This window comes from Lepisosteus oculatus, chromosome 14, assembly GCF_040954835.1.
Source record: "Lepisosteus oculatus isolate fLepOcu1 chromosome 14, fLepOcu1.hap2, whole genome shotgun sequence".
NCBI lineage: Eukaryota > Metazoa > Chordata > Actinopteri > Semionotiformes > Lepisosteidae > Lepisosteus > Lepisosteus oculatus.
Window position 1 is genome coordinate 51,079,458 of NC_090709.1, and position 21,101 is coordinate 51,100,558.

At 45.3% G+C, this 21,101-nt stretch overlaps 11 non-coding genes across 11 annotated transcripts; 6 read left to right on the top strand and 5 right to left on the bottom strand.

Annotated features, from left to right (window-relative positions):
- Positions 1 to 3,835: 3,835 nt before the first annotated feature.
- Positions 3,836 to 3,917, top strand: trnal-uag (transfer RNA leucine (anticodon UAG)). The gene has a single exon. It is a non-coding gene; the product is annotated as a tRNA-Leu (tRNA).
- Positions 3,918 to 10,037: 6,120 nt separating this feature from the next.
- On the top strand, positions 10,038 to 10,111 carry trnan-guu (transfer RNA asparagine (anticodon GUU)). The gene has a single exon. It is a non-coding gene; the product is annotated as a tRNA-Asn (tRNA).
- A 1,338-nt stretch (positions 10,112 to 11,449) lies between these two features.
- trnah-gug (transfer RNA histidin (anticodon GUG)) lies at positions 11,450 to 11,521 on the top strand. Its single transcript has one exon. It is a non-coding gene; the product is annotated as a tRNA-His (tRNA).
- Positions 11,522 to 12,096: 575 nt separating this feature from the next.
- trnav-aac (transfer RNA valine (anticodon AAC)) lies at positions 12,097 to 12,169 on the bottom strand. The gene has a single exon. It is a non-coding gene; the product is annotated as a tRNA-Val (tRNA).
- Positions 12,170 to 12,278: 109 nt separating this feature from the next.
- Positions 12,279 to 12,351, bottom strand: trnaf-gaa (transfer RNA phenylalanine (anticodon GAA)). Its single transcript has one exon. It is a non-coding gene; the product is annotated as a tRNA-Phe (tRNA).
- A 1,832-nt stretch (positions 12,352 to 14,183) lies between these two features.
- On the bottom strand, positions 14,184 to 14,255 carry trnad-guc (transfer RNA aspartic acid (anticodon GUC)). Its single transcript has one exon. It is a non-coding gene; the product is annotated as a tRNA-Asp (tRNA).
- A 1,024-nt stretch (positions 14,256 to 15,279) lies between these two features.
- On the top strand, positions 15,280 to 15,352 carry trnaf-gaa (transfer RNA phenylalanine (anticodon GAA)). The gene has a single exon. It is a non-coding gene; the product is annotated as a tRNA-Phe (tRNA).
- Positions 15,353 to 15,461: 109 nt separating this feature from the next.
- On the top strand, positions 15,462 to 15,534 carry trnav-aac (transfer RNA valine (anticodon AAC)). Its single transcript has one exon. It is a non-coding gene; the product is annotated as a tRNA-Val (tRNA).
- Positions 15,535 to 16,108: 574 nt separating this feature from the next.
- Positions 16,109 to 16,180, bottom strand: trnah-gug (transfer RNA histidin (anticodon GUG)). The gene has a single exon. It is a non-coding gene; the product is annotated as a tRNA-His (tRNA).
- A 694-nt stretch (positions 16,181 to 16,874) lies between these two features.
- On the top strand, positions 16,875 to 16,947 carry trnav-cac (transfer RNA valine (anticodon CAC)). Its single transcript has one exon. It is a non-coding gene; the product is annotated as a tRNA-Val (tRNA).
- Positions 16,948 to 17,563: 616 nt separating this feature from the next.
- Positions 17,564 to 17,635, bottom strand: trnad-guc (transfer RNA aspartic acid (anticodon GUC)). Its single transcript has one exon. It is a non-coding gene; the product is annotated as a tRNA-Asp (tRNA).
- Positions 17,636 to 21,101: the final 3,466 nt, after the last annotated feature.

Sequence of the window (21,101 nt, forward strand, 5' to 3'; positions counted from 1 at the left end):
AAAGTGTTCTTTGTGTACTTTAATCAAAGAATTAAAAAAAGCGAATCTGTTTCATTCAGACATTGATCAAAAGCTCAATAAACGACGAAGCAGAGGTTCCTGTTCCGAATTCAGCCCACGTCTGACTGTCTTGTTTTGGCCAAGATCTGATCTTTGAATTAAGGGACTACTCTGTCTGCTTTGTAATTCAAAAATGCATACAATGTCAAGTTTTTTGTAGATACAAAGGTGTTCTCTGTTTTCAAAGGATAGGTACTTAATTGGCATAATGATTTGGTATTGATTTTGTATCGTTGTATTATAAAGTTTGTGCTTTCTGTGTTTTTATCGTATTGTGAACTTATTTTTTAAACAAATGCTTACAAAGGCAAACACGGCACACATCTGTTTATACCAGTGGTGAATTGTACATTTTTATTAAGTACAAGCTACTGTGCACTTCTGGGAGTATAACAGGTTCGATATAAAGTGGCAAAAATATAAAAGGGGAAAATACCCCAGACTGCGTGTAAAGCCCTCGTTGTGACTGTTTTAGATTAAAATGGCGTACTGTGCACGAAATGTTGCAGAAACACAATCTGATATTTTGATAGTTATTATTTTAATAATTTGATCAAATTGAGGCCCAGGATCCAAATCTTCAGTTCTGACTTTTTTAAGTGATATCTTTCCTTCCTGTCGAGGAAGTCACACGATGTGAGCAATTGTTTTTTTTTACGTTGCGATCCAAAGAGCCTCAGACGCACTGTAACCAAACCAGGATGGATTCTGCTGGGAGCCGGACTGAGCTCATTCTCACTCCCTGTGCTAAAAACAGAATTAGCTCTTCCCCGAACATCGTCTACAGCTGCTGGATGGTGCTCTGAGTCTTACTGCTCCGGCAATTACTTTGACGAAAGACAGATCACTTGTGCGCTTTTAACTTTCTCGCAGCTACTGGCGAGATTGACGCTCGCGATATGAAGGCACCCGCTGGAACACATTCTCTAACTTTCACAATCGCGACAGACTTCGCTTTTTTAAAAAAACGTAGATATAGCCCTGAAAAAAGCATTAGCTTTATCAGTTTTTACATTAATCTATTGTAACGCAACGGGGGCTCAGGCGGGCGCCCTTGCCGCATCTGGTCGGCCCAAAGTATAGGTGGCTCGAACCCGGGACTTCCGCGTCTCTCTGCAGCGACATAGCCCCGTGAGCTAAAGAGAGATCTCTCTACAGCCCAGTAGCTGTGGTCCTGCTATCACAGGGAAGGGCGGTGACGTCACCCACTCTGGTACGCCGGCTCTTACACACACTGCTTGTCGGCCGTAAGCGTTACACTATTTTGAATCAAAGTTTGATATTTTTTTTATTTTTTATTGCATTTTACATTACAATAATAATAATCATCATCATCATCATTATTGCGTACACTTATATAGCGCTGTTCTGGATACTCCACTCAATGCGCTTTACAGGTAATGGGGACTCCCCTCCACCACCACCATTCTCCTGAATGATCACAGAGACTCAGGACCTCGGTTTAATGTCTCAGCCGAAGGACGGCACCTGTTTACAGTTTAGTGTCCCCGTCATTGTACTGGGGTATCAGGACCCGCATGGACCGCAGGGTGTGCGCCCAGCGACAGAAACCAGACGTGTGTCGGGCTCGGCTGCGAGCAGGACAATGACGTCATGGGGACAAAGCAGAGGAAATCAAAACGGTTCTATAAAAGACCTGTGTCAGCTGTTGGTTTGCAGTCTGGGCTCTAAATCCTCCGATCCGATTTTAAATCTCTCTAATACCTGAGCTGCGGCTTCTTCCGAGTATTTATTCGTATACTTATTATGTGTAAATGTATAGATGAAACCTTTCATATATTGTTCAGTTTAAATCAAAATGCTTTACTGATACAAGAGAGAAGTATAGTATGAAAGATGTGACAAATTTGTGATTTCTTGGAACAAAACGGGTTTTATTTGCATTCGAAATGAAGCGGATTTTTAGCGCGACACCCAAACCCTTTGTCTTTTTTAGAGTGATTTTTAAACAGACATAAATGTAGAAAATGTGTTTTTCTTAGTACTGCAATAGCAGGGTCAGTGGCGTAATGAATAACGCGTCAGGCCTCGCGTCGGAAAATTATAGGTTGGCCTGCCGTCTGGCTTGTTGCGTTTATACCACTTACATTCTTTTATATAAATGAACTCCACCTGAAAGCTATAGAAAACACTTTGGGTAAGTTGTCTGCAGCCTCATGTGAATTTTGACAACTTACCCAAAACACTGTACTGTCTGGAGATCAGCTCCAGCTCTGAACTCAATTGCAATGAAAAACCATGCGTAACAAAACTGGAGAACAGCTGAACTTGTGCTCAGTTCGGTGATGAGGGTTCAGAACTGTCCTTGTTGTAATTAGCACGAACTGCACAGGCTCTGAATCAGACCATGTCAATTAGTCTGATCAGTGTAGGACACGTTAATGTAGAATTATTAATAGGTTTATTAGTTAGTTAGTTCAGGTTTACTCACCTGAACTAATGTAGAATTATTACTTGGTCTGTCTCTTGTTTGTATATAAATGAATGTCTCTGACAACTTAATGTTAGTTTTACGATGTAGGTCAGGCGTTGACATATGCACGGGTATACGAAATGTCTCACTCCTGATTCAACTCATGTTCTATAGGAGATTGGCGATTCCTCCTGTTTCTCGTACAACCATATCAGAACAGAAGCCTGTGTCACCCAGCTGTGATTCAAGATCGACTCGCATCTTTATCCCTTTTTTGTTCGTGATCATTATTTTCTTTAGTTATGATCAATATTGAACTTTTTCGAAATTAAATGACAATAATCAAACATGCAGGCAGATTTTTGAAAAGTATTCGGAATTGACAGGGTGCCCCTTTGGAACAGTCGTCAGAAAATGTGAGAAAATGAAAGTTATGTAATCTCTCCCACAAAGCATTGAAGATTGGAATCTGAGTATAAAAAAGCTACCCGTCTCCCAATGATAGGCAGGGATACACACCATGACTCGAATAGACTCAGCGAACGTTAACACCTATGATATTACGAGTGCTTTGCACGTGTCGAATTTCAAGAAGGAACTACTACAACAGTTGTGGACATAATTCAATACCACCGGCAAAGTCCAATGCCGGCAACGTCTGCGAAAATAATGTTCACTCATGGAATTTGGTTTTTGAATGGCTGGCGGGAAAATTCATTTATACTCCTGTTGCACCCTCAGCTGAAACATGTTAAAATAACAACGCAGATTTGTTGGAGAACCTGACAAGAATTATTGGGTTAGCACTGTATGTATTCTTGTATATTTACTTTAATTTTAATATAAATGTAAACATGCATGCTGTATAATCTATTGTAATTTTAAAATATGTTAGCTGAGGATGCGAGGGGGGCTATTATACCTTGTGAAACACGCAAGGAACTGTAAAAAAGGCTGGTATTTGAATAAAATTGGCGATCACAAGAAAACCACAATTTATGTGGTATTATCATCAATATCCTTCAAAATCTACATTCAAATGAAGGATTTGAAGAAACTATGAAAAAAGCAATAGTAGCAGAAGAGGATTTTGATTTTTGCTCTTCAAGTCAGAAGATCGACGTAGAGTTGCGCCCCTACGAACAGCACAAAGGATGAAACCCACCTCCTTCGTTATTGCTATGTTTGTGCCGGTGAAAGTAGCGTTTGTGCTATTGAAAGCATCTCGGAAGATGAAGGTGCAGTCACTTCCACATGTCATGATATCATTAGATCCGACGACAAGTTGAAGCCTCCGGCATTTTCCAAGCCAGCAATGTGAGGAAGATGGAACTGGTGGAAGGTAGCGTGGCCGAGCGGTCTAAGGCGCTGGATTTAGGCTCCAGTCTCTCTGGGGGCATGGGTTCGAATCCCACCGCTGCCAAATGTTAATTTTTTAAGACCTGCAATATGATCAGTAAAAGTGCTTTTTGTTAGACTGCGGGAGGTGTTTAGAGATAGACTTTCTAAAAGACAGGCTTAACATCAAGGCAGAAAAAATATTTTGTTTTCTCAACAGAAATTCTCTTTGGCACGTTCAGCTTTATATAGGGAACAACATCTGCCGAGATCACTTTTGAGGCAGTGCACATGATAGTGTACCGGCAAGTACATTTAATATTGGCTGTGGTGGTGAGCTGCTTTTGTCTGTGAAACTTTTAATTCTTCACGCCGAATCGTTGGAAGGGGTAAAGCTTATTAAATCTTTGAACATAGCGCTCCATCAGAAGTACTTTGTTCGTGATCAAAAGAGATCAGAGGATTCACTTCATGAATTCACATAGCATACCTTACAGGAAAGATTTAAAAGGGGAATTGATTGTGCTACCTGATGTTGTTCCTGTGGTTTCTTTGGATACAAAGGTGAATGTTCTTTGACGTTCTGCTAGAGTATCCACTGGGTGGGTTTTATCGATAAGCTCGGATAGGTCATCAGTGCTCCGTCTCCGGAAAATAATCAGCACTGTTTTTTCCTGTGCTGTCTTTTAAAACATATAAGATCACGAGTTTACAGATTTCTCCAAATAACAACTATACATTTCAACCCAGCGGTTAGCATTCCTTCAATCCAATAGTTTTACTCTAGGTTAAAAGCAGCGCAATATACAGAGAGATGATATTCAAATATTTCAATGTTCTGTTGGATTACCTGTATGGAGATATCACTCAGAATTCCTAATATGATTTTGAGTTCAGTTTTGCTTTACTACTTTCAGAGTCTTATATTGACCTTGCTGAAGCAGAGAAGTGACATAATCACAAATAGTCTTATTAATATTTCAGTTAAATCTTTTTTTCTGTAGTAACATCAGTTGATATTAATATTAGTCCTGATTTATAATTTTTTGTCATGGTTGATCTTAAATAATTTTGTAATTAGTTTCAGTTTTGATAAATCATGCAGAGAAGCTACCAAAACGGGTATAGTTCATATAATGATTAATGCAATAGCAGCATTTTGGGTTGAAAACAAAAAGTATATCTTGGTATGAATCCTAACACTTCATAGACAGCGTTCTAGGACTTCTCGCTTCAGATAAAGTTGTCAATACATCATAGATTTCTACTCAATCAATATCAGCAGTGTTATCACTACCGAACGCTAAATATAGATCCTGGCAATACTTCGTGAGATCTTCGTAAGAAAATCCAAAATACTACGGAAGGAATCAAATTTATATGTTTCTTTGGATCGAGAAGATGATCATTATGAGACTCAAAACATGCCTGTCTTTTCTTTTTTCGAGGACAAATGGATTATTGAGGTGTAAAGATGGGTTCAAAACCAAAATCACCTGCTATCGCTGCTGTTTCTTCAAATCCTTCAACTGATCATCGATATCGAGGAATAATATATAGTTTCTTCAAATCCTACAACTGATCATCGACATAGAGAAATAATATTATACAATTGTGGTTTTCTGTTAATTGCCAATTTGACTAATTACATCTTCGTTTACAGATGTCTTGCATGTATCACAAGGTATAATAGTCGTCGTGCGTCCTCAGTTAAAATGTACGACAAAAGTACAACATTTATGGTTACATCCATATTAAAATTAAGGTTAATATACCAAGATATTAAAATACAATTGTACAGTCCTAACTTAATAATGCCTGTGAAGTTTTCCAACAAATCCAAACTGTAATTTTGAAATATAATAGCTGAGAATGAAAAGAGAGTACAAAGATCAAATTCAATGAGTGAAAATGCACCAGTAATTCTCTAAGCTGAGTTTCTTCCCTGAACATGACTTGCTTGCGAAGCACCAAGCAGCCTTGAACGGATCGCGGAAATCAAATATAGAGTACAGATGGATTCAGAGTGTCCTTTCCAACTTTTGTGCAACATTTTCCTTTGATAGGGTGGAGTTGTCTTCACAATCTGGGTTAAATAAAAAGGAGTGACGTCAGTGTTAAACAGCTTTCCTTCTTGGAGAACAATGGTTGTGTTCCATATTTCTAATTATTTTGGTTTCAAGATCGCAATTTAGTGTGAAACATAAAAGCCAGCTGGATAAGCTTTATTAATTTCCCTCATGGGATCAATAAAGTATCTACAGCAGTGGTTCTCAAACTTTTTGGACCAAGTACCATCCCTAATCCAACCAAAGCATCCAAATACCACCTACAAGTCATCATCTCATAGGAACCCCAGAAATTCTCAATGACCAACATGAGTGTACGTGCACATACTCACACATACATATAATAAATATTATAATAATGAACTTTATTTGATATAGCGCCTTTAAAGGTGGCTTCTCAAAGTATTTTACAGAAAAAAAAACATTAACAACAACTAATAAAAAAGCACCATTTCAGTGAGAGGAGTGAGCCTATTTAGTTGAGCAAAGGAGATGTGAATTAATTTTTCGAGCCTTGATACAATTCACAACAGAGTCTAACAGATATTAAATCGTCAGGCATTTTCTTGACGGCAAAGGTCTCGCGGTGGATGTTGTAATGCGTACATTAATTTCTGGAGCAACCTCTCTAATTCGTGCAACTGCACCGTTATGTCGGCTTGTCATTGCTCTAGCACCGTCTGTACAAACTCAGACGCATTTTATCAAGTCGAGGTCATTCTCTTCGATAAATTCATTCAGAAGCTGAAATATGTGCTCTCCTGTAGTTCCTGTTGGTAGCGGTTTACAGAACAGAAAGTCTTCATGGGACATACCCTCAAACTCGTATCTAACGTAAACGAGCAAATTGGCCAAATCAACTACAGACTCATCTAATTGCAGTGAAAAACATCTGCTCATCTTAACGCGCTCTATCAGTGTACGTTTGATATAATCCTTCATTTCAATAATTCTATGAATGACTGTGTCTTTCAGGGGGAGGGGGGCAGCAGGTCGAGCTGTTTAGCAGCTTTTTTTCCACACATAATACGTGTCAGCTCTTTTGCCAACGGTAAATAAGGTTCTTCAAAAATAGTGTAGCTTACCTGCTTTAGCAATCCGCAAGCTTTTTCCGCGTTTCCGTTTTTATTTCCGTATTTATTTAAAGTTTTTATTTCATGCGCATGGGAGCGAAACACAGAGACGCTCGGTGTATTTTTCTCAAATTCGAACAGTTCTTAAATATTTTTCTATCACGCTTTCGTGTGCTCACAAGATTGCCTGCGTTCGTAGCACGTATTTCTATGCATTCCTGTGTTTACAATGTTGGCATTGTTCCAAAATCACGCACATTCTCCTTTCTCCCTATTTGCTGGAGATACAATAGCTTTTTTTAAATACAATTGGTCACTTGCATCCGTAGCACGCATTCCTATAGAGTGGTATAGAATTACAGAGTATCTCTTGTGTCCACTGAAGTATTAGCACGCACTGTATCGTAGTATGTAGGCTGCGTATTCGACACGTATTAAAATACAAAATATGAAAACCCATCCCGATTTTTCAGTGCACACTACACAGTTCCAGGGTCATTTGGCGTACCACCTGGTGGCACTCCACGTACCACTGCCGGTACGCGTACCACAGTTTGAGAACCACTGATCTACAGTATCTATAAATCTCTTACACGTCATTTACAATGGCTTTTCAACTAATAGCCCGTGCAGGGATCAAACCCTAGCTGTTGGTACAGTACGAGTTGCGTAAGGCTCTGTAACGCGCAGATGAGAAACTAACCTCTACTTCTTCATTATATACACAGTGAGCTATATATGCGAGCTTACTGCCTCCTACGGGCTCTGTATTTGATTGCGGTACAAGACCGGCCGTGGAGATAAAGTGAGACGGGTGTGTACATTAAAAGGCTCATAGTGTCCCTGGGAGGGCTCAAACCACCACCCTTTTGGTTAACAACCGAACCACAAAGACTCATGTACAGCTTAACACTTCTCGGTCTCAGTGAAAGTGATACACTCCGTAAAATTTCCAGAGATTCATTTATTTTTAAAGGAAAATCACCAACAGCGGCCGAGATCTACTGGAGTTTTTTCATTCTATACTGCGATTTCTGAAGGGTACTCTGTGAAAATACGAGTTTTGACGAGAAGGGATGGACATATAAGGTCAAAAGGCTTGAGGAATTGAACCTTAAGGTGAAGACTGGGGGTTCAGTAGCAGCAGAACCTGATCAATATCAGTTGACTCCGATATACTTTGAAAATGAACTTGGGGATTTAGAGTCAGACGTGCTACCGTTGCACCATGGGGTACTTAATTAAAAAAAATAGAAAAAAAATCAGTGTTCCTGGAACTGTAATTGAGAACAACACCTGCACAAGAGCTGCGCAGGAAGAATAAAATGTGGTCTGGGAAGAAGAGACTCTCTTCGCAGAGCTGCGCTCTTCACAGATTTTTTTTTTGTGAAGCTGATTTGTCTCCTTTGGGAAATTCAACAGCACTGACAACCGTGACTTCATGGCGCAACGGTAGCGCGCCTGACTCCAGGTCAGAAGGCTGCGTGTTCAAATCATGTCGAGGTCAGCTGTTACTTTTTCAGGTTCTGCTGGTCCTGAACACGGAATTCACCCCATGCAGTTGAGTTCTATCTGTACACCACATAGATAATCAAAACAAAATAGAGCAGTACAGGACACGCAGTGTGGAGCTCACACAGGCTTACAGTCTCCAGCATTGGAGTGGAGGGGAAAAAAGAACTTTTTTTTTTTAAGAGAAAAGGCACAGTTCACATCTGCTTAACATCACGTCCAACTTTAGAGACAGCTACATCAGATAATGGAATCCCGGAAGTTTCAGATAACTTTTTTTAATACAGGTTCAAGCAAACCTGAAAGTTAATGAGTTTCCGGACACTTTTGTTTTATTAAAAAGTGTCTGAAGCCTGAAAATGTAATTTGAAAACAAAACCCGCTATTGGACATTAGCAGGTGCTTTTTGTAACGATTTGCTATTTCATGCTGGAAAACAAAGGAAACAGACCCAACGTTTGCTTTCAGGTGCGGTTCATTACATAATATACATCTATTACTGAGGAGCTTGAATAAAATTTACACGAGCCAGGTAGAAGTCGAACCTAGAATCTTATGATCCGAAATCAGACGCGTTGTTTATTAAACCGCTGGCATTTCACATGACCTGAATTCCCCCATAGTGTGCTCAGCGCCGCTACTAGTAATGCACCGCTCCGTCTAAAATTTCAAAGTGAGAAACATGTGTTTTCTGATTTTTTATGAGTTTTAAAATATAATCTCTTTAAATACAGACAAGGGGTTTATGTTTCGCACTGAAATTCCGATTGACTGAGAATTCAAAGAAAGACTGTTTTCTTCCACAACACCGTATAATTATCACATCCACCAGACTCTCCAACCTCTCCAGATCTTGCTGGTCGAGCAATTGCTCCGATAAATTAGGTCACGTATCATGTTAAATCATTTCTTCTCAACACAACATTTCCTGGTGCACGTTTTCTCTATGAAAAAAAGACATTTTTCCGTTGCACGATTTCTCCTTTTTTATCAAAGCGTACAGAAATAAAAAAGAAGAAGAAATAGTGTCGCAAAAGAACTCTGTCGCCCTTGGGAGATGTCAAACGCATTGGACATGAAAATGGCAGATAAAAGCCAGTTCTCTTCGTTTCTCAGTGTCGGGGCTGCTATGTAAAAGAGGCAATTTGCTCTGAGCGCAGGTTCAGCGCTTACTGAACGCAGATGTCTCAGAGCGGTGTGTCCAAGCGGCTGTAAAAGGTGAAGGCTGTCCTGTCACCGTAGCCTAGTTGGTTAAAGCGCTTCTCTATTAAACAAAAGAACCGAGATTCAAATCCCAGCCGTGTATTTCTTCCTATCTTGTAGTACAGAACGTATCATTTCGGGCAATCACAAAGGGCTTGATTTCGTTAAATGCATGTGTTCATTTCCTTTCTGGAAAACTTGTTTTTGATGAAATTCACACAGCTTGCGAAAAATGAAATTCAATTCTTGGTTATCAGTGCAGAAGAAATATTACAGGAGGCAAAATAAACGGGAAGAGATTTTTTTTTAACCGAAAACTTGTGATTCGAGAAATGACTTTACCAGTCAGTCTCTGTGGCGCAATCGGTTAGCGCGTTCGGCTGTTAACCGAAAGGTTGGTGGTTCGAGTCCACCCAGGGACGGGATTCTTTTGCGATATAAACATTGTCTTCAGTCGATTGGATTTCTCAGCGAAACCTTAACCATTTTAATATTTGCAGGAAATGCGAGTGTTTAACACGTGTCAGGGTCACCGGGAAATGTCTAATAATGCCCAACATCGCAACTCCCCAGAAAACCATATTCACTCAAAAAAAATTATCGTCGAATCTTCATTTATACTCCAGTTGAATCCTCTGCTGAAATATTTTAAAAATACAATGCAGGTTTGTTTGAGAACTTGACAAGCATTCTTACAATAGCACTGTGCAGTTGGATTTTGATATTTTGACATATTTACCTTAATTTTAAACATAAATACTATACAGTCTATTGTAATTTTAAAATATGTTAGCTGAGGATGCAAAGGGGTGAAAGGGAAAGGTCAGAGGGTATAGTAAAAACAAGGTTAGGATTGGTGGAGGTGGTAGGGGTGTTGATGGTTTTTCTCTTGTCATGGAAATATAACTATTAATTTTAAAGGATCACTTACTGACGTCAGACAGCTGCCAATTCTCCAGACGCGTCTCTGGAAGGATAAACAGTTTATCCTCCGAGGTTCGTCCAATTTGCTAAAATTGTCCGGGTCCGGATGGAGTTTCAGCAGCCGTTCGCGCTCAGGTTTGTGATCCCGGACGAGCCCCCAAATTGTCATGGAAATATAACTATCAAGGAAGCCACAAGAGAGAGTTCTCACCTGAGTAAGGTCTTTATTTCAATATTGCAATTTTGGGAGCCCTGCAAAGTGCAACCAGAGACTCAATTTGTTACAAGCAGTACAGGGTTTTTATAAGACGTTGCGCTGTAAAAAAGTTCAGCACTTGGTCCCTTCTAAAACTTCCCCTTTCTCTAAGAGAAAACAGATTACATCATAGAGCGAGAGAAGAAAAACTAGATTTGTTATTCAAAGCTTATCAGTTACTTTCAGCTAATTCTAATGACCCAGACAGCATATATTGTTTTGGTACATTGTCTTCTAAACTAACCTAAACAGTGTACTTTGTTGACGAACTGTTTTCTAAAATTCTGCACGCACTGTAGCACAGCAGTTACATCCTTGAAATATATTATCTAAAAGCACCAATATATTTTTTCAAAGCTCTCTACATTTTTAAGAATCAATTTACTTATTAGATTTCCACTTCACCGGCATCATGCAAGCAAACTACATAAATATGAGAAAACACGCAAGAGAGTTGTCACTCAGAGTGTCGAAGGGTATACTGGGGCTCAGTTGAAATGCAACGTCAGGATTTTTCCGAATTATGTCACACGAAGAGAGCACAGCCCTTTCCGCCCTGCCGCGTGTGTCTCGGTAACTCGCTGTGATCGTATAGTGGTCAGTACTTTGCGTTGTGGCCGCAACAACCCCGGTTCGAATCCGGGTCACGGCAGAATAGGGGCGTCTGCTTTTACTACTCGCACGAATGAAGGCAAAAAAAAAGCCAATCGATGTGAACGAACGGCGCTTTACAGAGGAGTACTGCCTGACTGGATCGTTGATGAACGACAGAGGCCACTCCGACCTCTTCTCGGTTTTCTTCAATGACTTACTAAGGATCTTCTTCACATTCGCCCACGCAGGGGAAGCCAGTTACACCAAAGCAAACGCAGGAAAGTGCATTTCAAGCAGAGACCAGGAGGGACTTGTTTACACCGACAGTGGGCGGAGAATGGAACAATGCGCCCAGCCCTGTTGCTGGAGCCGATTCTTGATGAGCTCTTGGGCTCACTAAGAGGCCCCCGCTGGATGCTAATCTTTCTGTTGTTCTTGCAGGTCCTGCGCTGCTTTTGAGCCGACAGAGCTCGACCTGGTCTGTCGGCACAGCCCAATTGCAAATGATCGGCTCCGCGTACAGAAGGAACGTGCGTTTGGTACAAGAGTGCACGAAGGCACCGGAAATACATTGGGAACAAATGACCGGTCGCTCAAGACCTCTGTGAAGTACAGGAGCGTGCAAAACGAGGCTGTTTCCGCCCGGTCTCGAACCGGGGACCTTTCGCGTGTTAGGCGAACGTGATAGCCGCTACACTACGGAAACCTGCAGGGACCGCTGCTGGTGTCTCGCTTGCGTTTCGGGCTGAGAAAGAGACGCGTCACTTTAGGCAGGTGGCGCTGGAGAGAGGAACAAAGGGCGCGATGAAACAAAATGCCGAAACCCGGGATCGAACCAGGGACCTTTAGATCTTCAGTCTAACGCTCTCCCAACTGAGCTATTTCGGCGGTGCGCAAAGCCCACAGCCACCTGCTCCAGCCTTCCTGTGTTGTGGCATGAGCGCACCAAGAGTAGCGGGAGAGTGTTGCAAGAACGTCACTCAGAAGGAAAGCCACCCAGCTGCGCCCTCTGAGCTCTGTCCAGCGCATCTTCCTCGCATGGACTCCTGCCTGCGACGGGCAGGAAACAATTAGCAAGAACAGAACGACACCCCATGGGTGTCTCATGACCGCACCTTAGGTTGTGACACGTGCAGGTGTGAGGGGTTGCCGGGCTACTTTGGAGCAGAGCTTGGGCGGAGGGGGGCGGGAAAGCAGACAAAGAGGTGACACCTCAAGGTCTGCACGATCACAGCTCTCCGCCGCCCCAGGCTTCCGCTCGATAAGCTACTGGACACACCCGCCCCTCCTCACACAGACCGTGGAAAAGCCCCCGAGTGGGAGGGCTCTCTTCCTCCCAGGAGCTCTTGGACACGACGCACAGACAGGGCGCGGGGAGCCGCCGCCTGCAAACACGGCTCCAGGCAGGACTCCGCTCCGCAGGAGCCGCAGAGCAGAGGAGATGGGGGCAGCTTAGCTCCTGTGCAGAGACCTGAGCTGTTGTTGCTGTGGATGCTGTCTTTTCTGCACTCGGGGTAGGACATCAGGAAGCACATTGAAGCGCTGCGACATGCACTGTACAGATCCCGCCACTACTGGGCCCGATTTCCCCGGATCGAAACCGGGCGGAAACAGGCCCGTTTCGTTTGTTGCCACCCACACTGTTTGGGGATTCGCCTAGCGCTGTGATCGAACAGACCCACTCACCTCTGAGTGTGGCGGGATCTGCACAGTGGATGTCGCAGCGGATCCTGCTTTCACTTCAATGCGCGTCCTGATGTACCCTGGTCTCCCGCGTGACAGGTGGGGATACTTGCCACTATACTAACGAGGAAGACATCGCTCTCTGCTTAGTGTGTAAAACACTTACTTGCAGCATTGTGGGTGCTGTGGTTTAAATGCTATTGGTTTGTGAACAGAATACCCCTATCCCAGTGCATTGTGCCACATTAAATAAACGCACGAGAAAAAGAGATTCAGAACGCAAAGCTGTGTCAGTGTTCTATGTAAAAAATCGGTTTGAACATCATGGGAGCTGTTTTTAATAAGCTGCTGAGTAAAGAATATTTTAATCTTCCTGCTGTCAATAGTATTGTGCATTTAGTTGACTCTTACCTGAATGAAAACAGGACGTAAAGGAAGGGTTTCAGAATTCAGACAAAGCTTTATTCCCGTGCTTACAGTCTGAGTAATTGGAGACTGCGCTGTTATGCTTCCTATGGTCATATATGGGTTTTTCGCATGAAGCCGTATTGAACAGTATTTCTCGCGTTGTGAACTTGTGTATACAGCGGTCCCCCGGGTTCCAGTTAGTGCGTAATTACGCATCGATGAAAAACCGGAGGTTTAAAAAAAGATAATTAGCTCACTGATACTTTGATGTAGAGGCTGTGGAAAGACCACGTCGTGGTCTTTAAAATGCATTTGGTTTGAAGGCGTTCTGTGCTTCCGTTGCGAAGATATGGACAAAAGAATATTCGTGCTTGGTCCAAAAAATGTAATATAAACGAAAAAGTAAAGGCTGAGAAAGCATTCACAATGTATTTTATGCACAAAGCAAGTATTCTCGCGATTCTAAGAGGTTTCGTGTAAACGCTACAGGCGTGCCAAAATCGTTTTCGAACTTCAAGCTAACTTTACCCCGGTCAGACAGCGAGAGCAATGAAAAGGTGCACGACGCTGTGAAAGAAAACAGAGAAGTGAAAGGCAGTCATTTCTCTAAGGAGGTGAAAGAAAAGCTACTCCCCGTCGGGGAATCGAACCCCGGTCTCCCGCGTGACAGGCGGGGATACTTGCCACTATACTAACGAGGAAGACATCACTCTCTCCAACCCCCGGCATCGTGTCCCGACCCAGCATGCTGGAAGCCGACGCGTGCTGTGATCCCTTTACGGAGCAGAAATGACAACCGAGGAGCCGAGAGATCATGTCAGCATTTCGCGTCTGAACGGAAAACACAAACGACCAACTCGGAATGACTTGCCTTTGACGCTTTTCAAAGTGTTCTTTGTGCACGACGACTGCGCCGCCTAGCAGATACAAAGGGGTTGTACAACTTTGAAGTAGCAAATGGAAGAGGGCTAAGCCCCCTCTCTTTTAGCCCAGGTTCGATCTGTCTCCCAGAATCACCAGGGCGCACACACACACACACCCGTGCCGTTGAAGTGCTCTGCTTCATTTCTAAGTGCAACTCAACATTCACTCCTACCCCGAGTGCAGAAAAGACAGCATCCACAGCAACAACAGCTCAGGTCTCTGCACAGGAGCTAAGCTGCCCTCATCTCCTCTGCTCTGCGGCTCCTGCGGAGTGGAGTCCTGCCTGGAGCCGTGTTTGCAGGCGGCGGCTCCCCGCGCCCTGTCTGGGCGTCGTGTCCAAGAGCTCCTGGGAGGAAGAGCGAGCCCTCCCACTCGGGGGCTTTTCCACGGTCTGTGTGAGGAGGGGCGGGTGTGTCCAGTAGCTTATCGAGCGGAAGCCTGGGGCGGCGGAGAGCTGTGATCGTGCAGACCTTGAGGTGTCACCTCTTTGTCTGCTTTCCCGCCCCCCCTCCGCCCAAGCTCTGCTCCAAAGTAGCCCGGCAACCCCTCACACCTGCACGTGTCACAACCTAAGGTGCGGTCATGAGACACCCATGGCGTGTCGTTCTGTTCTTGCTAATTGTTTCCTGCCCGTCGCAGGCAGGAGTCCATGCGAGGAAGATGCGCTGGACAGAGCTCAGAGGGCGCAGCTGGGTGGCTTTCCTTCTGAGTGACGTTCCTGCAACACTCTCCCGCTACTCTTGGTGCGCTCATGCCACAACACAGGAAGGCTGGAGCAGGTGGCTGTGGGCTTTGCGCACTGCCGAAATAGCTCAGTTGGGAGAGCGTTAGACTGAAGATCTAAAGGTCCCTGGTTCGATCCCGGGTTTCGGCATTTTGTTTCATCGCGCCCTTTGTTCCTCTCTCCAGCGCCACCTGCCTAAAGTGACGCGTCCCTTTCTCAGCCCGAAACGCAAGCGAGACACCAGCAGCAGTCCCTACAGGTTTCCGTAGTGTAGCGGCTATCACGTTCGCCTAACACGCGAAAGGTCCCCGGTTCGAGACCGGGCGGAAACAGCCTCGTTTTGCACGCTCCTGTACTTCACAGAGGTCTTGAGCGACCGGTCATTTGTTCCCAATGTATTTCCGGTGCCTTCGTGCACTCTTGTACCAAACGCACGTTCCTTCTGTACGCGGAGCCGATCATTTGCAATTGGGCTGTGCCGACAGACCAGGTCGAGCTCTGTCGGCTCAAAAGCAGCGCAGGACCTGCAAGAACAACAGAAAGATTAGCATCCAGCGGGGGCCTCTTAGTGAGCCCAAGAGCTCATCAAGAATCGGCTCCAGCAACAGGGCTGGGCGCATTGTTCCATTCTCCGCCCACTCTCGGTGTAAACAAGTCCCTCCTGGTCTCTGCTTGAAATGCACTTTCCTGCGTTTGCTTTGGTGTAACTGGCTTCCCCTGCATGGGCGAATGTGAAGAAGATCCTTAGTAAGTCATTGAAGAAAACCGAGAAGAGGTCGGAGTGGCCTCTGTCGTTCATCAACGATCCAGTCAGGCAGTACTCCTCTGTAAAGCGCCGTTCGTTCAAGTCGATTGGCTTTTTTTTGCCTTCATTCGTGCGAGTAGTAAAAGCAGACGCCCCTATTCTGCCGTGACCCGGATTCGAACCGGGGTTGTTGCGGCCACAACGCAAAGTACTGACCACTATACGATCACAGCGAGTTACCGAGACACACGCGGCAGGGCGGAAAGGGCTGTGCTCTCTTCGTGTGACATAATTCGGAAAAGTCCTGACGTTGCATTTCAACTGAGCCCCAGTATACATCGACCCTTCGACACTCTGAGTGACAACTCTCTTGCGTGTTTTCTCATATTTATGTAGTTTGCTTGCTTGATGCCGTGAACAGCATGGTTGTTCGCTGCCATATAGTCTAGCGGTTAGGGTTCCTGGTTTTCACCCAGGCGGTTCGACTCGGTTTTGCCTCCTGCTTTCCAAAAGATCAGCACCGTGTACGAAAGAGCCGCATTAAAACTACTCGAACGTGCAAAACGTGCGAGAAGAGGGGGCGCTTGTTTCCAACCCAAACTTCTCGCGTGTGAGACGAGCTGATCATCGCTGTGGGAGGGTTACTCTGGTAGACAGGGCTGACCTCCGGCAATAGGATTTATAGTCTCCAAGATGATATTTGCACTTTCTGGAGAGGCGATTTTCTCCACTTCAGTAGCCCGATTTCGTCGATTGCGTGGAGAGGGCTGTAGAATGTGGCGCCGCCTTTCCTGCTCCGTCCATGACAGGCGTGCTGGTCTCTGGAGAGAGAGCACGGTCCATCAGCGCACTCCAATAAAGGCACTGGAAGCAGCTGAATCGCATTGGCGAAGCTCAGCGCTGGGCCCCTGGGCATGTCTTACCACCGTTTCCGTAGTGTAGTGGTTATCACGTTCGCCTCACACGCGAAAGGTCCCCGGTTCGAAACCGGGCGGAAACAGACAACTTTTGTCGCCAGGCACAAAAGGGGATTGGGGATTCGCCTAGCGCTGTGATCGAACAGACCCACTCACCTCTTAGTGTGGCGGGATCTGCACAGTGCATGTCACAGCGCATCCTGCTTTCACTTCAAGGCGCGTCCTGATGCACCCCAGTCTCCCGCGTGACAGGTGGGGACAGGTGACAGGTCCTATACTAACGAGGAAGACATCGCTCTCTCCGACCCCCGGCATCGTGTCCCGACCCACCGTGCTGGAAGCCGACGCGTGCTGTGATTCCTTTACGGAGCAGAAATGACAACCGAGGAGCCGAGAGATCATTTCAGCATTTCGCGTCTGAACGGAAAACACAAACGACCAACTCGGAATGACTTGCCTTTGACGCTTCTCAAAGCGTTCTTTGTGCATCGAACAGACCCACTCACCTCTTAGTGTGGCGGGATCTGCACAGTGCATGTCGCAGCGCTTCCTGCTTTCACTTCAATGTGCTTCCTGATGTCGAGTCGACTGCCGTGCGGAGGCTCTGAAAGCGAGAGCAATGAAAAGGTGCACGACGCTGTGAAAGAAAACAGAGAAGTGAAAGGCAGTCATTTCTCTAAGGAGGTGAAAGAAAAGCTACTCCCCGTCGGGGAATCGAACCCCGGTCTCCCGCGTGACAGGCGGGGATACTTGCCACTATACTAACGAGGAAGACATCGCTCTCTCCAACCCCCGGCATCGTGTCCCGACCCAGCATGCTGGAAGCCGACGCGTGCTGTGATCCCTTTACGGAGCAGAAATGACAACCGAGGAGCCGAGAGATCATGTCAGCATTTCGCGTCTGAACGGAAAACACAAACGACCAACTCGGAATGACTTGCCTTTGACGCTTTTCAAAGCGTTCTTTGTGCACGACGACTGCGCCGCCTAGCAGCAACAGGGGTTTATGGCAGGAAAGGGGGTTAACTGATAAGGATTCCAGATGTGAGGGGGCATAATCTTAAACTGACCATTTGGCCAGGGTCTCTTAACTGGCCAAATATCATGACCCCCCCCTTACCATAACACCGAATGACGTCTGAAGCAGCTAGGAAGGACTATGTAACCTAAAAGTTTGTACCGGCACATCGAACAATACTTCCGTTTTGTTGTTTCTTGCGGGAAACAAGACTTCGGCTTTATTGTTCCTTGCGTGCAATACAGTCATCTGTTTTACTTCATCTCGGGATCCAGAACCTTATTCCTTCTGTTACAACAAATTTGGCTTAGTCGGCGGATGCCCCAGAAGGCGCAGAACTTCCCATCCGCAGGAGAGGCGGTCAGCGCTCACATTACTAAGAGGTAAGGACTCCTCTTTTTTTTAAAAAAAAGTCCCGACTCTCTCTGATCGATTGGGAAGTCTCTGCTCCCTGCGAGAATCGCCTGAGATGACGGAGTAAACGTGAGTTCCTGAATTCCTCTGGCCCGGGGAAGACACCGGTGTATGTAATGGGTGGTTTGCTGTAAGCCCAGAATTTGGTCTGGCAGGCGGTCCGTGGTATTGTGTACAGGCGTTCGAAGCTGGTGTAGGCGTCCCACACTGACAGATTGAAGAAACTGAGTCTCTTTAGTCTGAAGGGAGTGTCTCACACTGACAGGCCGGAGGAACTGAGTCTCTTTAGTCTGAAGGGAGTGTCTCACACTGACAGGCCGGAGGAACTGAGTCTCTTTAGTCTGAAGGGGGTGTCTCACACTGACAGATTGAAGAAACTGAGTCTCTTTAGTCTGAAGGGAGTGTCTCACATTGACAGGCCGGAGGAACTGAGTCTCTTTAGTCTGAAGGGGGTGTCTCACACTGACAGATTGAAGAAACTGAGTCTCTTTAGTCTGAAGGGAGTGAACCCAGGTGCCCTGTGCTGAGCCAGGATCAGGGTGGAGTGGCGATTGCCATGATCCGGCGAGCACAAAGCTTCATCAGCTGCACTTTGCCACAGGAGGTAAGAGGATGTCCAGTGATGACGTGCTTCCCTGTCCGTTGTGGCAGTGAACAGGTCCTGGTTACAGGATCTCTAAAAAAGGAAATAAAGACTGAAATCAGATCCGACCCACCATGCTGCCACGGCGACGGTGCACTGCCCAGTGAAAGTGGCAGCCTGTCCCTGGACTGTGGGTGGAAACTGGAGCACCTGGAGGAAACCCCCACAGACCAGGGAGAGAACATGCAAACTCCACACAGACAGCACCCACACCCCAGGTCCGGCACTGTGAAGCATGCCCGACGATGCGGAAGGGCTTTTACAAATGAGTGTGTAACTCACACTGGTGCCCAGGATGGCCTGCTACCGGAACGCAACCTAATTTTCTTAATACAGTTTGTTCGAAGCGGTTCGCAGGAGCTGGAGGTGAGGACTGAGCTGGGGTCCAGTGTGCGAGAGTGACTGCTGATGTCACGTGTGTGTGTGTGTGTCTGTGTGTGTGTGTGTGTGTGTGTGTGTGTGTGTGTCTGGATCATTGTGAGCGCCGTCAGGTTTGTGTATTTGTTTAAACAAGAGGACGTGTCTGTGCGGGTCTGACTCTGTGTGAGGATGCAGCTCTAACTGTGCGCACTGGCCTGTCTTTCTCTCTACACTGCATGAGGGGCTAAATCTGCCTCCGAGAGCCCGACTTTTCAGAAGAAAAATCTATGAAAAGGCACGGCCTGGCCCTCTTCTCTTGCTCCCGACGTATAACACACTGGGGGATGAAGCTGGTGTCTTCAGCTGTAACCCTAGCTATTTATGCAAACAGCTCTTTTATGAAAAGCAGCTCTAGGCCTAGACAAGAGGAACAGATAAAACAAATCTTGGACTTATGACTTATTCAAAGCAGACTGAGCGCTGCTATACTGTATGTAGGAGCCAGAGATGAAGAATGAGCTATTTAAGGAAATCAGGAGTGTGAGAGAGGGACTGTGTGCTTTTCCTCCCAAATAGAAGGCTTGTGGTTCTTTCTGCTTTTCTGCACAGGCTGCCAACGTTTGGGTTCTTGGTTTGAATGCTCGAGTTGTCAGGCTGGCGTTTTTTGTTCCTGTTGGAGCCCATAATTGTGAACAAGGCGCTTGAGGACGTCTCTGTGCGGGTGTGCGTTTGTAATGACGTGTGTGTGCCTCTCTGTTTCAGTAAAAAAAATGCATGTTCCTAATATTCTTTCTTTCTCGACAATAATAACTAAGGTGGCTGCTGGAAGAGGTGTTAATGGGGCCAGCAGGGGGTGCTCACCCTGCGGTCTGTGTGGGTCCTAATGCCCCAGTCTAGTGATGGGGACACTGGACTGTAAACTGGCGCCGTCCTCGGATGAGACGTAAAACCGAGGTCCTGACTCTCTGTGGTCATTAAAAATCCCAGGGTGTTTCTCGAAAAGAGTAGGGGTTTTACCCCAGTGTCCTGGCCAAATTTCCCATTGACCCTTACCAATCATGGCCTCCTAAAAACCCCCATTTATGAATTGGCTTCATTACTCTGCTCTCCTCCCCACTGATAGCTGGTGTGTGGGGAGCATTCTGGCGCACTATGGCTGCCGTCGCATCATCCAGGTGGATGCTGCACATTGGTGGTGGTGGAGGGGAGTCCCCATGTCCTGCAAAGCGCTTTGAGTGGAGTGTCCAGAAAAGCACTATATAAGTGTAAGCAATTATTATTCATTATAAAGTAATAAGTCAATTTTTTCTCACCCCTCCATTGCAAGGCATACACAACACAAACACCAGGAACAATTATCTCAGAAGCCAGTTAACCTCCCAGAAGAAATAAAAGGTGTTAAAAGTAAGTATCTCCTTTAGGTGAGGACAGACTGGATCAAACAAAAACAACATTTGAAGTGAATTGCAAATGTATTGAGTTGTGATGCAACTGTAACTTGAACCTAACATGACTGGGGCGTGCATTTTTGAAATTGCATTTTCACAGCTGAAATACAAAATGAAGCTGATCGCAGTCCAAACTCAAGGTATTGTTGTAAAACTAAATATTCAACATGTTTCTACCTGTCCCTTTTCAGCTCACTCAGAAGTCCATAGCCTGCAGCCTGGTGCCTCTCTGTCTCTCTCCCTCCACACTGCTGGTCCAGTGGAGGTGCTGTTTGATCCTGCAGGATCTGTCCAATCTTGTATAGTCTTACTGAGCAACGCAGGGCTCCCTGGCCCCAGGTACGAACAGTGAGT